This window comes from Phyllobates terribilis, unplaced genomic scaffold, assembly GCF_046119375.1.
Source record: "Phyllobates terribilis strain yellow unplaced genomic scaffold, ASM4611937v1 Scaffold_4315__1_contigs__length_62301, whole genome shotgun sequence".
NCBI lineage: Eukaryota > Metazoa > Chordata > Amphibia > Anura > Dendrobatidae > Phyllobates > Phyllobates terribilis.
In genome coordinates this window covers 32,740-45,454 of record NW_027367067.1, presented here as the reverse complement: position 1 = coordinate 45,454, position 12,715 = coordinate 32,740, and the positions used below count along the sequence as shown (strand labels likewise).

The following is a 12,715-nucleotide window of genomic DNA, read 5'->3' as shown; positions in this document are numbered from 1 at the left end:
TGAAGGTTGTGAGTTTGAGCCTCACACGGGGCACTGTTCCCTCCTTTTCTCGAGAGATTTTGTCACCAACTTAGAACTTTTCCATTCAATTCTACAACGTTTTCCATTAGAAAGGAAATGGGAATCCAAATAACTTACAGGACCCATGAGTTGTTGAGTCTCTTGACACTTTGGTGTAAAAAGGGGTGGTTGAGAATGAGTTGAGCTACGAATCCAAATTGAATCTTGCGTGAAGGGTCAGAATGAAGTGCCAAAACGCGGGCGTTCAGCATTTTTGCCTGAAAAAAACAAATCCTACCTGAAATACGTTTGTTTTAAAAACACACGTCAGTCTTTGAATGTTGGCAACGGTGTAGAAAAGGATGCGTTTCCATACCGGGAGTCGAACCCAGGCCACCTGGGTGAAAACCAGGAATCCTAAGCGCTAGACCATACGGGAGAAGATGTACTGCCAGCTCACTTACAATATGAAAAAAAAGAGGTGTACTGCTTTGCACAAGCAACTTCCGCAGATTATTACATGCATCTTGCCTCGTTAGCGCAGCAGGTAGCGCGTCAGTCTCGTAATCTGAAGGTCGTGAGTTCGATTCTCACATGGGGCACTGGTACCTTGTTTCCGTAACTGATTTTGCCACTATCTTGGCTAGAGAGTCACAGCTCTTTTCCATTCAGTAACAAAACATCACCAATTGATGGAAGGGGAGCTCCAATGACAGACAGGGATAAAGGCTTGTTGAGTCCCTTAACACCCAGGAATTAAAAGTGAGAGATATGAATGGTTTGAGATATGACATCAAATAAGCTTTTGTGCAAATAAATATCCAAAAAATCTGGTGGTCTGCATTTTTGGCAGCAAAGTGCAGTTCCAACCTAAACTGATTCTGTCTGCAAGGCACGTGTCGGCTTTGGAATGTGGACACTAGTCCCAAAAAAAAGTCTCTCCCATAGCAGGAATTGAACCAGTCAACCAGGAATACTAACTAAGTCTTTCTCCACATGGTGTAAGCAGTACAGTAAACAGCAAGACAGGTGTAAAAAAAAAAAAAAAAAAAAAAGAGTGTTTTGCTTTGAATACAAAACATAAACATTACAAGAGCTAAAACACGCTACATGGTCAAGGTTTTTGGCACGTCAGTTGAATAATTTGAAGATCATGAGTTTTTTGCTCACAAGTGCCATCCTCCTTTTCTCAAGAGATTTTGTCACTAACTCTGAACTTTCCAATTCAGTTCTAAACTGTTTCCGATTAGAAAGAACATGGGAGCCCTAATGACTGACAGGACACATGGCTTGTTGAGTCCCTTGACACTTTTGTGTAAAACTGTGTAGTTGAAAAAGGCTTAAGCTATGAAACAAAAGGAAATCTTTTGCAAAAGTCATAATGCATCGCCAATGTTAAGTATTTTTGTTGCAAAGTGAAAATCTACCAGAAACATTTTTGATTGAAAAACACGCGTCAGTCTTTGAATGGTGGCAGTAGCTAAGATAAAGGTGCATTCCCATACCGGGAGTCGAACCCGGGCCACCTGGGTGAGAACCAGGAATCCTAACCGCTAGACCATATGGGAAAAGATGCGCTAACGTCTCAGTGACATTATGAAAAAAATAAGTTTTCTGCTATGCACAATAAACTTCTGCAGATCTGCAGGTGCAACTTGCTTCGTTAGCGCAGTAGGTAGTGCGTCAGTCTCGTAATCTGAAGGTTGTGAGTTTGAGCCTCACACGGGGCACTGTTCCCTCCTTTTCTCGAGAGATTTTGTCACCAACTTAGAACTTTTCCATTCAATTCTACAACGTTTTCCATTAGAAAGGAAATGGGAATCCAAATAACTTACAGGACCCATGAGTTGTTGAGTCTCTTGACACTTTGGTGTAAAAAGGGGTGGTTGAGAATGAGTTGAGCTACGAATCCAAATTGAATCTTGCGTGAAGGGTCAGAATGAAGTGCCAAAACGCGGGCGTTCAGCATTTTTGCCTGAAAAAAACAAATCCTACCTGAAATACGTTTGTTTTAAAAACACACGTCAGTCTTTGAATGTTGGCAACGGTGTAGAAAAGGATGCGTTTCCATACCGGGAGTCGAACCCAGGCCACCTGGGTGAAAACCAGGAATCCTAAGCGCTAGACCATACGGGAGAAGATGTACTGCCAGCTCACTTACAATATGAAAAAAAAGAGGTGTACTGCTTTGCACAAGCAACTTCCGCAGATTATTACATGCATCTTGCCTCGTTAGCGCAGCAGGTAGCGCGTCAGTCTCGTAATCTGAAGGTCGTGAGTTCGATTCTCACATGGGGCACTGGTACCTTGTTTCCGTAACTGATTTTGCCACTATCTTGGCTAGAGAGTCACAGCTCTTTTCCATTCAGTAACAAAACATCACCAATTGATGGAAGGGGAGCTCCAATGACAGACAGGGATAAAGGCTTGTTGAGTCCCTTAACACCCAGGAATTAAAAGTGAGAGATATGAATGGTTTGAGATATGACATCAAATAAGCTTTTGTGCAAATAAATATCCAAAAAATCTGGTGGTCTGCATTTTTGGCAGCAAAGTGCAGTTCCAACCTAAACTGATTCTGTCTGCAAGGCACGTGTCGGCTTTGGAATGTGGACACTAGTCCCAAAAAAAAGTCTCTCCCATAGCAGGAATTGAACCAGTCAACCAGGAATACTAACTAAGTCTTTCTCCACATGGTGTAAGCAGTACAGTAAACAGCAAGACAGGTGTAAAAAAAAAAAAAAAAAAAAAAAGAGTGTTTTGCTTTGAATACAAAACATAAACATTACAAGAGCTAAAACACGCTACATGGTCAAGGTTTTTGGCACGTCAGTTGAATAATTTGAAGATCATGAGTTTTTTGCTCACAAGTGCCATCCTCCTTTTCTCAAGAGATTTTGTCACTAACTCTGAACTTTCCAATTCAGTTCTAAACTGTTTCCGATTAGAAAGAACATGGGAGCCCTAATGACTGACAGGACACATGGCTTGTTGAGTCCCTTGACACTTTTGTGTAAAACTGTGTAGTTGAAAAAGGCTTAAGCTATGAAACAAAAGGAAATCTTTTGCAAAAGTCATAATGCATCGCCAATGTTAAGTATTTTTGTTGCAAAGTGAAAATCTACCAGAAACATTTTTGATTGAAAAACACGCGTCAGTCTTTGAATGGTGGCAGTAGCTAAGATAAAGGTGCATTCCCATACCGGGAGTCGAACCCGGGCCACCTGGGTGAGAACCAGGAATCCTAACCGCTAGACCATATGGGAAAAGATGCGCTAACGTCTCAGTGACATTATGAAAAAAATAAGTTTTCTGCTATGCACAATAAACTTCTGCAGATCTGCAGGTGCAACTTGCTTCGTTAGCGCAGTAGGTAGTGCGTCAGTCTCGTAATCTGAAGGTTGTGAGTTTGAGCCTCACACGGGGCACTGTTCCCTCCTTTTCTCGAGAGATTTTGTCACCAACTTAGAACTTTTCCATTCAATTCTACAACGTTTTCCATTAGAAAGGAAATGGGAATCCAAATAACTTACAGGACCCATGAGTTGTTGAGTCTCTTGACACTTTGGTGTAAAAAGGGGTGGTTGAGAATGAGTTGAGCTACGAATCCAAATTGAATCTTGCGTGAAGGGTCAGAATGAAGTGCCAAAACGCGGGCGTTCAGCATTTTTGCCTGAAAAAAACAAATCCTACCTGAAATACGTTTGTTTTAAAAACACACGTCAGTCTTTGAATGTTGGCAACGGTGTAGAAAAGGATGCGTTTCCATACCGGGAGTCGAACCCAGGCCACCTGGGTGAAAACCAGGAATCCTAAGCGCTAGACCATACGGGAGAAGATGTACTGCCAGCTCACTTACAATATGAAAAAAAAGAGGTGTACTGCTTTGCACAAGCAACTTCCGCAGATTATTACATGCATCTTGCCTCGTTAGCGCAGCAGGTAGCGCGTCAGTCTCGTAATCTGAAGGTCGTGAGTTCGATTCTCACATGGGGCACTGGTACCTTGTTTCCGTAACTGATTTTGCCACTATCTTGGCTAGAGAGTCACAGCTCTTTTCCATTCAGTAACAAAACATCACCAATTGATGGAAGGGGAGCTCCAATGACAGACAGGGATAAAGGCTTGTTGAGTCCCTTAACACCCAGGAATTAAAAGTGAGAGATATGAATGGTTTGAGATATGACATCAAATAAGCTTTTGTGCAAATAAATATCCAAAAAATCTGGTGGTCTGCATTTTTGGCAGCAAAGTGCAGTTCCAACCTAAACTGATTCTGTCTGCAAGGCACGTGTCGGCTTTGGAATGTGGACACTAGTCCCAAAAAAAAGTCTCTCCCATAGCAGGAATTGAACCAGTCAACCAGGAATACTAACTAAGTCTTTCTCCACATGGTGTAAGCAGTACAGTAAACAGCAAGACAGGTGTAAAAAAAAAAAAAAAAAAAAAAGAGTGTTTTGCTTTGAATACAAAACATAAACATTACAAGAGCTAAAACACGCTACATGGTCAAGGTTTTTGGCACGTCAGTTGAATAATTTGAAGATCATGAGTTTTTTGCTCACAAGTGCCATCCTCCTTTTCTCAAGAGATTTTGTCACTAACTCTGAACTTTCCAATTCAGTTCTAAACTGTTTCCGATTAGAAAGAACATGGGAGCCCTAATGACTGACAGGACACATGGCTTGTTGAGTCCCTTGACACTTTTGTGTAAAACTGTGTAGTTGAAAAAGGCTTAAGCTATGAAACAAAAGGAAATCTTTTGCAAAAGTCATAATGCATCGCCAATGTTAAGTATTTTTGTTGCAAAGTGAAAATCTACCAGAAACATTTTTGATTGAAAAACACGCGTCAGTCTTTGAATGGTGGCAGTAGCTAAGATAAAGGTGCATTCCCATACCGGGAGTCGAACCCGGGCCACCTGGGTGAGAACCAGGAATCCTAACCGCTAGACCATATGGGAAAAGATGCGCTAACGTCTCAGTGACATTATGAAAAAAATAAGTTTTCTGCTATGCACAATAAACTTCTGCAGATCTGCAGGTGCAACTTGCTTCGTTAGCGCAGTAGGTAGTGCGTCAGTCTCGTAATCTGAAGGTTGTGAGTTTGAGCCTCACACGGGGCACTGTTCCCTCCTTTTCTCGAGAGATTTTGTCACCAACTTAGAACTTTTCCATTCAATTCTACAACGTTTTCCATTAGAAAGGAAATGGGAATCCAAATAACTTACAGGACCCATGAGTTGTTGAGTCTCTTGACACTTTGGTGTAAAAAGGGGTGGTTGAGAATGAGTTGAGCTACGAATCCAAATTGAATCTTGCGTGAAGGGTCAGAATGAAGTGCCAAAACGCGGGCGTTCAGCATTTTTGCCTGAAAAAAACAAATCCTACCTGAAATACGTTTGTTTTAAAAACACACGTCAGTCTTTGAATGTTGGCAACGGTGTAGAAAAGGATGCGTTTCCATACCGGGAGTCGAACCCAGGCCACCTGGGTGAAAACCAGGAATCCTAAGCGCTAGACCATACGGGAGAAGATGTACTGCCAGCTCACTTACAATATGAAAAAAAAGAGGTGTACTGCTTTGCACAAGCAACTTCCGCAGATTATTACATGCATCTTGCCTCGTTAGCGCAGCAGGTAGCGCGTCAGTCTCGTAATCTGAAGGTCGTGAGTTCGATTCTCACATGGGGCACTGGTACCTTGTTTCCGTAACTGATTTTGCCACTATCTTGGCTAGAGAGTCACAGCTCTTTTCCATTCAGTAACAAAACATCACCAATTGATGGAAGGGGAGCTCCAATGACAGACAGGGATAAAGGCTTGTTGAGTCCCTTAACACCCAGGAATTAAAAGTGAGAGATATGAATGGTTTGAGATATGACATCAAATAAGCTTTTGTGCAAATAAATATCCAAAAAATCTGGTGGTCTGCATTTTTGGCAGCAAAGTGCAGTTCCAACCTAAACTGATTCTGTCTGCAAGGCACGTGTCGGCTTTGGAATGTGGACACTAGTCCCAAAAAAAAGTCTCTCCCATAGCAGGAATTGAACCAGTCAACCAGGAATACTAACTAAGTCTTTCTCCACATGGTGTAAGCAGTACAGTAAACAGCAAGACAGGTGTAAAAAAAAAAAAAAAAAAAAAAAGAGTGTTTTGCTTTGAATACAAAACATAAACATTACAAGAGCTAAAACACGCTACATGGTCAAGGTTTTTGGCACGTCAGTTGAATAATTTGAAGATCATGAGTTTTTTGCTCACAAGTGCCATCCTCCTTTTCTCAAGAGATTTTGTCACTAACTCTGAACTTTCCAATTCAGTTCTAAACTGTTTCCGATTAGAAAGAACATGGGAGCCCTAATGACTGACAGGACACATGGCTTGTTGAGTCCCTTGACACTTTTGTGTAAAACTGTGTAGTTGAAAAAGGCTTAAGCTATGAAACAAAAGGAAATCTTTTGCAAAAGTCATAATGCATCGCCAATGTTAAGTATTTTTGTTGCAAAGTGAAAATCTACCAGAAACATTTTTGATTGAAAAACACGCGTCAGTCTTTGAATGGTGGCAGTAGCTAAGATAAAGGTGCATTCCCATACCGGGAGTCGAACCCGGGCCACCTGGGTGAGAACCAGGAATCCTAACCGCTAGACCATATGGGAAAAGATGCGCTAACGTCTCAGTGACATTATGAAAAAAATAAGTTTTCTGCTATGCACAATAAACTTCTGCAGATCTGCAGGTGCAACTTGCTTCGTTAGCGCAGTAGGTAGTGCGTCAGTCTCGTAATCTGAAGGTTGTGAGTTTGAGCCTCACACGGGGCACTGTTCCCTCCTTTTCTCGAGAGATTTTGTCACCAACTTAGAACTTTTCCATTCAATTCTACAACGTTTTCCATTAGAAAGGAAATGGGAATCCAAATAACTTACAGGACCCATGAGTTGTTGAGTCTCTTGACACTTTGGTGTAAAAAGGGGTGGTTGAGAATGAGTTGAGCTACGAATCCAAATTGAATCTTGCGTGAAGGGTCAGAATGAAGTGCCAAAACGCGGGCGTTCAGCATTTTTGCCTGAAAAAAACAAATCCTACCTGAAATACGTTTGTTTTAAAAACACACGTCAGTCTTTGAATGTTGGCAACGGTGTAGAAAAGGATGCGTTTCCATACCGGGAGTCGAACCCAGGCCACCTGGGTGAAAACCAGGAATCCTAAGCGCTAGACCATACGGGAGAAGATGTACTGCCAGCTCACTTACAATATGAAAAAAAAGAGGTGTACTGCTTTGCACAAGCAACTTCCGCAGATTATTACATGCATCTTGCCTCGTTAGCGCAGCAGGTAGCGCGTCAGTCTCGTAATCTGAAGGTCGTGAGTTCGATTCTCACATGGGGCACTGGTACCTTGTTTCCGTAACTGATTTTGCCACTATCTTGGCTAGAGAGTCACAGCTCTTTTCCATTCAGTAACAAAACATCACCAATTGATGGAAGGGGAGCTCCAATGACAGACAGGGATAAAGGCTTGTTGAGTCCCTTAACACCCAGGAATTAAAAGTGAGAGATATGAATGGTTTGAGATATGACATCAAATAAGCTTTTGTGCAAATAAATATCCAAAAAATCTGGTGGTCTGCATTTTTGGCAGCAAAGTGCAGTTCCAACCTAAACTGATTCTGTCTGCAAGGCACGTGTCGGCTTTGGAATGTGGACACTAGTCCCAAAAAAAAGTCTCTCCCATAGCAGGAATTGAACCAGTCAACCAGGAATACTAACTAAGTCTTTCTCCACATGGTGTAAGCAGTACAGTAAACAGCAAGACAGGTGTAAAAAAAAAAAAAAAAAAAAAAAGAGTGTTTTGCTTTGAATACAAAACATAAACATTACAAGAGCTAAAACACGCTACATGGTCAAGGTTTTTGGCACGTCAGTTGAATAATTTGAAGATCATGAGTTTTTTGCTCACAAGTGCCATCCTCCTTTTCTCAAGAGATTTTGTCACTAACTCTGAACTTTCCAATTCAGTTCTAAACTGTTTCCGATTAGAAAGAACATGGGAGCCCTAATGACTGACAGGACACATGGCTTGTTGAGTCCCTTGACACTTTTGTGTAAAACTGTGTAGTTGAAAAAGGCTTAAGCTATGAAACAAAAGGAAATCTTTTGCAAAAGTCATAATGCATCGCCAATGTTAAGTATTTTTGTTGCAAAGTGAAAATCTACCAGAAACATTTTTGATTGAAAAACACGCGTCAGTCTTTGAATGGTGGCAGTAGCTAAGATAAAGGTGCATTCCCATACCGGGAGTCGAACCCGGGCCACCTGGGTGAGAACCAGGAATCCTAACCGCTAGACCATATGGGAAAAGATGCGCTAACGTCTCAGTGACATTATGAAAAAAATAAGTTTTCTGCTATGCACAATAAACTTCTGCAGATCTGCAGGTGCAACTTGCTTAGTTAGCGCAGTAGGTAGTGCGTCAGTCTCGTAATCTGAAGGTTGTGAGTTTGAGCCTCACACGGGGCACTGTTCCCTCCTTTTCTCGAGAGATTTTGTCACCAACTTAGAACTTTTCCATTCAATTCTACAACGTTTTCCATTAGAAAGGAAATGGGAATCCAAATAACTTACAGGACCCATGAGTTGTTGAGTCTCTTGACACTTTGGTGTAAAAAGGGGTGGTTGAGAATGAGTTGAGCTACGAATCCAAATTGAATCTTGCGTGAAGGGTCAGAATGAAGTGCCAAAACGCGGGCGTTCAGCATTTTTGCCTGAAAAAAACAAATCCTACCTGAAATACGTTTGTTTTAAAAACACACGTCAGTCTTTGAATGTTGGCAACGGTGTAGAAAAGGATGCGTTTCCATACCGGGAGTCGAACCCAGGCCACCTGGGTGAAAACCAGGAATCCTAAGCGCTAGACCATACGGGAGAAGATGTACTGCCAGCTCACTTACAATATGAAAAAAAAGAGGTGTACTGCTTTGCACAAGCAACTTCCGCAGATTATTACATGCATCTTGCCTCGTTAGCGCAGCAGGTAGCGCGTCAGTCTCGTAATCTGAAGGTCGTGAGTTCGATTCTCACATGGGGCACTGGTACCTTGTTTCCGTAACTGATTTTGCCACTATCTTGGCTAGAGAGTCACAGCTCTTTTCCATTCAGTAACAAAACATCACCAATTGATGGAAGGGGAGCTCCAATGACAGACAGGGATAAAGGCTTGTTGAGTCCCTTAACACCCAGGAATTAAAAGTGAGAGATATGAATGGTTTGAGATATGACATCAAATAAGCTTTTGTGCAAATAAATATCCAAAAAATCTGGTGGTCTGCATTTTTGGCAGCAAAGTGCAGTTCCAACCTAAACTGATTCTGTCTGCAAGGCACGTGTCGGCTTTGGAATGTGGACACTAGTCCCAAAAAAAAGTCTCTCCCATAGCAGGAATTGAACCAGTCAACCAGGAATACTAACTAAGTCTTTCTCCACATGGTGTAAGCAGTACAGTAAACAGCAAGACAGGTGTAAAAAAAAAAAAAAAAAAAAAAAGAGTGTTTTGCTTTGAATACAAAACATAAACATTACAAGAGCTAAAACACGCTACATGGTCAAGGTTTTTGGCACGTCAGTTGAATAATTTGAAGATCATGAGTTTTTTGCTCACAAGTGCCATCCTCCTTTTCTCAAGAGATTTTGTCACTAACTCTGAACTTTCCAATTCAGTTCTAAACTGTTTCCGATTAGAAAGAACATGGGAGCCCTAATGACTGACAGGACACATGGCTTGTTGAGTCCCTTGACACTTTTGTGTAAAACTGTGTAGTTGAAAAAGGCTTAAGCTATGAAACAAAAGGAAATCTTTTGCAAAAGTCATAATGCATCGCCAATGTTAAGTATTTTTGTTGCAAAGTGAAAATCTACCAGAAACATTTTTGATTGAAAAACACGCGTCAGTCTTTGAATGGTGGCAGTAGCTAAGATAAAGGTGCATTCCCATACCGGGAGTCGAACCCGGGCCACCTGGGTGAGAACCAGGAATCCTAACCGCTAGACCATATGGGAAAAGATGCGCTAACGTCTCAGTGACATTATGAAAAAAATAAGTTTTCTGCTATGCACAATAAACTTCTGCAGATCTGCAGGTGCAACTTGCTTCGTTAGCGCAGTAGGTAGTGCGTCAGTCTCGTAATCTGAAGGTTGTGAGTTTGAGCCTCACACGGGGCACTGTTCCCTCCTTTTCTCGAGAGATTTTGTCACCAACTTAGAACTTTTCCATTCAATTCTACAACGTTTTCCATTAGAAAGGAAATGGGAATCCAAATAACTTACAGGACCCATGAGTTGTTGAGTCTCTTGACACTTTGGTGTAAAAAGGGGTGGTTGAGAATGAGTTGAGCTACGAATCCAAATTGAATCTTGCGTGAAGGGTCAGAATGAAGTGCCAAAACGCGGGCGTTCAGCATTTTTGCCTGAAAAAAACAAATCCTACCTGAAATACGTTTGTTTTAAAAACACACGTCAGTCTTTGAATGTTGGCAACGGTGTAGAAAAGGATGCGTTTCCATACCGGGAGTCGAACCCAGGCCACCTGGGTGAAAACCAGGAATCCTAAGCGCTAGACCATACGGGAGAAGATGTACTGCCAGCTCACTTACAATATGAAAAAAAAGAGGTGTACTGCTTTGCACAAGCAACTTCCGCAGATTATTACATGCATCTTGCCTCGTTAGCGCAGCAGGTAGCGCGTCAGTCTCGTAATCTGAAGGTCGTGAGTTCGATTCTCACATGGGGCACTGGTACCTTGTTTCCGTAACTGATTTTGCCACTATCTTGGCTAGAGAGTCACAGCTCTTTTCCATTCAGTAACAAAACATCACCAATTGATGGAAGGGGAGCTCCAATGACAGACAGGGATAAAGGCTTGTTGAGTCCCTTAACACCCAGGAATTAAAAGTGAGAGATATGAATGGTTTGAGATATGACATCAAATAAGCTTTTGTGCAAATAAATATCCAAAAAATCTGGTGGTCTGCATTTTTGGCAGCAAAGTGCAGTTCCAACCTAAACTGATTCTGTCTGCAAGGCACGTGTCGGCTTTGGAATGTGGACACTAGTCCCAAAAAAAAGTCTCTCCCATAGCAGGAATTGAACCAGTCAACCAGGAATACTAACTAAGTCTTTCTCCACATGGTGTAAGCAGTACAGTAAACAGCAAGACAGGTGTAAAAAAAAAAAAAAAAAAAAAAAGAGTGTTTTGCTTTGAATACAAAACATAAACATTACAAGAGCTAAAACACGCTACATGGTCAAGGTTTTTGGCACGTCAGTTGAATAATTTGAAGATCATGAGTTTTTTGCTCACAAGTGCCATCCTCCTTTTCTCAAGAGATTTTGTCACTAACTCTGAACTTTCCAATTCAGTTCTAAACTGTTTCCGATTAGAAAGAACATGGGAGCCCTAATGACTGACAGGACACATGGCTTGTTGAGTCCCTTGACACTTTTGTGTAAAACTGTGTAGTTGAAAAAGGCTTAAGCTATGAAACAAAAGGAAATCTTTTGCAAAAGTCATAATGCATCGCCAATGTTAAGTATTTTTGTTGCAAAGTGAAAATCTACCAGAAACATTTTTGATTGAAAAACACGCGTCAGTCTTTGAATGGTGGCAGTAGCTAAGATAAAGGTGCATTCCCATACCGGGAGTCGAACCCGGGCCACCTGGGTGAGAACCAGGAATCCTAACCGCTAGACCATATGGGAAAAGATGCGCTAACGTCTCAGTGACATTATGAAAAAAATAAGTTTTCTGCTATGCACAATAAACTTCTGCAGATCTGCAGGTGCAACTTGCTTCGTTAGCGCAGTAGGTAGTGCGTCAGTCTCGTAATCTGAAGGTTGTGAGTTTGAGCCTCACACGGGGCACTGTTCCCTCCTTTTCTCGAGAGATTTTGTCACCAACTTAGAACTTTTCCATTCAATTCTACAACGTTTTCCATTAGAAAGGAAATGGGAATCCAAATAACTTACAGGACCCATGAGTTGTTGAGTCTCTTGACACTTTGGTGTAAAAAGGGGTGGTTGAGAATGAGTTGAGCTACGAATCCAAATTGAATCTTGCGTGAAGGGTCAGAATGAAGTGCCAAAACGCGGGCGTTCAGCATTTTTGCCTGAAAAAAACAAATCCTACCTGAAATACGTTTGTTTTAAAAACACACGTCAGTCTTTGAATGTTGGCAACGGTGTAGAAAAGGATGCGTTTCCATACCGGGAGTCGAACCCAGGCCACCTGGGTGAAAACCAGGAATCCTAAGCGCTAGACCATACGGGAGAAGATGTACTGCCAGCTCACTTACAATATGAAAAAAAAGAGGTGTACTGCTTTGCACAAGCAACTTCCGCAGATTATTACATGCATCTTGCCTCGTTAGCGCAGCAGGTAGCGCGTCAGTCTCGTAATCTGAAGGTCGTGAGTTCGATTCTCACATGGGGCACTGGTACCTTGTTTCCGTAACTGATTTTGCCACTATCTTGGCTAGAGAGTCACAGCTCTTTTCCATTCAGTAACAAAACATCACCAATTGATGGAAGGGGAGCTCCAATGACAGACAGGGATAAAGGCTTGTTGAGTCCCTTAACACCCAGGAATTAAAAGTGAGAGATATGAATGGTTTGAGATATGACATCAAATAAGCTTTTGTGCAAATAAATATCCAAAAAATC

General features: G+C 41.7%; 15 non-coding genes across 15 annotated transcripts; 8 read left to right on the top strand and 7 right to left on the bottom strand.

Annotated features, from left to right (window-relative positions):
* Positions 1–529: 529 nt before the first annotated feature.
* On the top strand, positions 530–602 carry TRNAT-CGU (transfer RNA threonine (anticodon CGU)). The gene has a single exon. It is a non-coding gene; the product is annotated as a tRNA-Thr (tRNA).
* Positions 603–1,496: 894 nt separating this feature from the next.
* On the bottom strand, positions 1,497–1,568 carry TRNAE-CUC (transfer RNA glutamic acid (anticodon CUC)). Its single transcript has one exon. It is a non-coding gene; the product is annotated as a tRNA-Glu (tRNA).
* Positions 1,569–2,226: 658 nt separating this feature from the next.
* TRNAT-CGU (transfer RNA threonine (anticodon CGU)) lies at positions 2,227–2,299 on the top strand. The gene has a single exon. It is a non-coding gene; the product is annotated as a tRNA-Thr (tRNA).
* An 895-nt stretch (positions 2,300–3,194) lies between these two features.
* TRNAE-CUC (transfer RNA glutamic acid (anticodon CUC)) lies at positions 3,195–3,266 on the bottom strand. The gene has a single exon. It is a non-coding gene; the product is annotated as a tRNA-Glu (tRNA).
* A 658-nt stretch (positions 3,267–3,924) lies between these two features.
* TRNAT-CGU (transfer RNA threonine (anticodon CGU)) lies at positions 3,925–3,997 on the top strand. The gene has a single exon. It is a non-coding gene; the product is annotated as a tRNA-Thr (tRNA).
* Positions 3,998–4,891: 894 nt separating this feature from the next.
* Positions 4,892–4,963, bottom strand: TRNAE-CUC (transfer RNA glutamic acid (anticodon CUC)). Its single transcript has one exon. It is a non-coding gene; the product is annotated as a tRNA-Glu (tRNA).
* A 658-nt stretch (positions 4,964–5,621) lies between these two features.
* TRNAT-CGU (transfer RNA threonine (anticodon CGU)) lies at positions 5,622–5,694 on the top strand. The gene has a single exon. It is a non-coding gene; the product is annotated as a tRNA-Thr (tRNA).
* Positions 5,695–6,589: 895 nt separating this feature from the next.
* Positions 6,590–6,661, bottom strand: TRNAE-CUC (transfer RNA glutamic acid (anticodon CUC)). Its single transcript has one exon. It is a non-coding gene; the product is annotated as a tRNA-Glu (tRNA).
* A 658-nt stretch (positions 6,662–7,319) lies between these two features.
* Positions 7,320–7,392, top strand: TRNAT-CGU (transfer RNA threonine (anticodon CGU)). The gene has a single exon. It is a non-coding gene; the product is annotated as a tRNA-Thr (tRNA).
* Positions 7,393–8,287: 895 nt separating this feature from the next.
* On the bottom strand, positions 8,288–8,359 carry TRNAE-CUC (transfer RNA glutamic acid (anticodon CUC)). Its single transcript has one exon. It is a non-coding gene; the product is annotated as a tRNA-Glu (tRNA).
* A 658-nt stretch (positions 8,360–9,017) lies between these two features.
* Positions 9,018–9,090, top strand: TRNAT-CGU (transfer RNA threonine (anticodon CGU)). Its single transcript has one exon. It is a non-coding gene; the product is annotated as a tRNA-Thr (tRNA).
* An 895-nt stretch (positions 9,091–9,985) lies between these two features.
* On the bottom strand, positions 9,986–10,057 carry TRNAE-CUC (transfer RNA glutamic acid (anticodon CUC)). Its single transcript has one exon. It is a non-coding gene; the product is annotated as a tRNA-Glu (tRNA).
* Positions 10,058–10,715: 658 nt separating this feature from the next.
* Positions 10,716–10,788, top strand: TRNAT-CGU (transfer RNA threonine (anticodon CGU)). Its single transcript has one exon. It is a non-coding gene; the product is annotated as a tRNA-Thr (tRNA).
* Positions 10,789–11,683: 895 nt separating this feature from the next.
* TRNAE-CUC (transfer RNA glutamic acid (anticodon CUC)) lies at positions 11,684–11,755 on the bottom strand. The gene has a single exon. It is a non-coding gene; the product is annotated as a tRNA-Glu (tRNA).
* Positions 11,756–12,413: 658 nt separating this feature from the next.
* TRNAT-CGU (transfer RNA threonine (anticodon CGU)) lies at positions 12,414–12,486 on the top strand. Its single transcript has one exon. It is a non-coding gene; the product is annotated as a tRNA-Thr (tRNA).
* The last annotated feature ends 229 nt before the right edge of the window (positions 12,487–12,715 follow it).